This window comes from Phalaenopsis equestris, unplaced genomic scaffold (assembly GCF_001263595.1).
Source record: "Phalaenopsis equestris unplaced genomic scaffold, ASM126359v1 Scaffold000164, whole genome shotgun sequence".
In the NCBI taxonomy this organism is placed as follows: domain Eukaryota; kingdom Viridiplantae; phylum Streptophyta; class Magnoliopsida; order Asparagales; family Orchidaceae; genus Phalaenopsis; species Phalaenopsis equestris.
The window spans coordinates 546,453-549,443 of NW_018164606.1; positions in this window are offsets into that span (position 1 = coordinate 546,453).

Genomic DNA, 2,991 nt, shown 5'->3' on the forward strand with positions numbered 1-2,991 from the left:
ATATATATATATATATATATATATATATATATATAAAGAGAGAGAGAGAGAGATGGTATTATTGATATGATATAAAAGTTTTTTATGGTATAAATATAAAAAATAAAATTTTAGTGTTAGATATATAAATATATAAGACTTCGATGGTTTTTAATTAAACGGCCCTATTAATTAATAGTACTGCCATGGGGGCATTAGGAAACTTCGATTAATAGAATGCTAAATAAATGAAAAATTAGTATAACAATAATAATAATAATAATAATGTTATTATTTCTCATAAAATTTAATCACAGGGACATAAATATTGTAATAGCATTCAAACTGCTCTTGTGGCCAGCTGAACTGAATTGAAGTGAGAGGCAGGTGACGTCTTTGTTCTTCCAACACGCATAAAATAAGGCTCTTTAATTAGTACAGAAGCCGCCTGTACCATCTCTCTTCATTTAGACCAGAAAACGAGCAAATTTAAAGAAAATAGTTCAAGCACATGCCTCCCTACAGTCGAGAAAATATTAGATGTATTGCATTCACTCGTGATCAGTTGATAAGAGGACAGCATGCTTGTATACACGTTCTCCCTCCCTACCCTCTCTATTCTCTTATTCGCTGGCCGTACATGCGTACAACATTTGATAGTTTCTCTCTGTAATGACCTCTAAGCTTAATTGAAAAAGTATTCCGTTCGAACGTCCGTAAGTCTAGACGGTTAACCACCGACCGTCACGTCGGGCGATGTGTATGATGACGTGACCACTAGTGGTTGACCGTCCAGACAGACGGTATCAAAATAGATATTTTCTTCAACTTAAGAGTGTATTCAAACAATAATTGAAACGTCTTAACTCCATTTTTAGTCTCCCATTTTCGCTTTTTAGAATGTGAAATTGAATTTATATCAATTCAGTGCTTACACAAACACCAATATAAATAATATGCCAAATCTTTGAGGCAAGGGGAAAAAAATGTTATTTAGTTATATAATCAGACTCATATATGATTACAATAATGTTCACTGAACAAATATTTTACATTTAGTCAGCACAAAATTAATTATAAATGAATATATGTTATTTAGTTATATCATCAGGCTCATATATGATTACAATAATGTTCACTCAACAAATATTTTGCATTTAGTCAGCACAAAATTAATTATAAATGAATATTTAATATTTATTTTCTTTAATAATTGATATATATATATAATTTAATGCATAATTATTAAAAAGAAAAGTAGTTGTAGTATCACTATCCATTAAAGTTTTACAAACATAAAGTCCAAGGATGAATTATATAGCAAATTACATTGAAGCATGGAAACAAATGTTTCAAGTTACCCTACATATTGAGATTGTTTAGTCACCTATCCTTTTAGGTAACATTCTTTATATGCTACTTTTAAGGAGTTTAAAAGTGTTATAGAGATTTTTTTTCCACTGATTTGGGCACACTCCTTAGATTTGCTATTATGGACTTTTTGATATTCTAGTGAAAAGTAATCAATGACTTTACTGTAGAATTACACTATCTCTATAGTATACCTTTGAGAAAAGTAATCAATGACTTTATCATGGACATTCCTATTTACTTGCTTTTCTTTGTCACATAGGGTACAGAAGAAGAGGTAGAGGGAGAGAGAAAAAAAAATTCAATTCAATTTTTACTTTCTTGCACATGATTTTGATTTTTTTTTATTATGTATTCCTCATCATTCTTCTCTCTCTATCTAGAAAAAACCTCCTTGTTGAGCTCTAGCGAAGTAGTTTATGTGAAGGAATGTCCAAACATAAGGAACTAATTACATATTTGTATGAACTTGGTAGTTACGTGATGAGAGAATTGTTCACATACTTCGCATGTGGTATTTTATAACATTCCTTTCTTAATATGATCCATAACAGCCACTACGGATTCCTCTCAATGTCAAATTTCAAAAAATATTATAATTATTCAATTGGCCAGATTAAATCCAAAATTACATAAAAGGATAAAATTCCACCACAATAAGAATCTATGCAGGTCACATACACATCATCATACGCTAGGATTTCTATTAATAAAATCAAGAGAGAAGAAGAAATTTAGTGACCACCCATACCTTGATACAATAAATTTAGTGGCTACTCATATTATTTCGAGCAAACAGAGCAAATACATCAAATCGTTGGTGGCATTCTTTAATAGTCATAATTATCTATATCTCAGATATCTGGAGAACCATCATAAAGGCATATTACAAGATGCCTCAATGATAAATGACTTTGAGCAGCTACATTATTTGTTCTACTGTACTGCGATGAAGTGCAATCATTTATTCAGTAAGGTTTTTAGTAATAAAAAATTATCTCAGTTATTATTCTAAATGTTATACAAATTAATTCAAATATACATAATAATAATGTGAGCACGTTATTTACCAACAGTTTAAACATAGGGAACTACTCTTTAATAAACAAGGAGGTCAAATAAGAACTCCCGACATGGCTAAAATGATACGTACATTGAACTAACTCTTCAATTCAGTGGTACATAATATAATTTTCACGTTCAGAGTAGGACTATCATGCTTTGGAACATCTTATAGGTTCACAATATAAGAAACATAATTATGGATCAAGGCTTATTAGATCTTATTTGGGGGTCTAATTGTAACATCAATACATGACAAATATTCGATGTGAATGGTTATTGATTTCACGTGAGTTTTTAGTGTAAAAAGAAGAAGTACATTTGTAGTGTTTGTGTTAGTGGAAACATGCACACAAATAATGAGATTAGCTATTATGACATAATTGAAAAAGTATTTCAGTTGCAATATTCAGGTAATGTTGCATGCAATCTCCATATGTACAACTGTGAGTGGTTTGATCATGTTCATAATCGAGGAACACAAATACTTAGCCTATATGATATTATCAAAGTCAAAATGAACATATGATACACGAAGTTTGATCTATTTATTCTAGCACGTCAAGCTAGTTAGGTTTA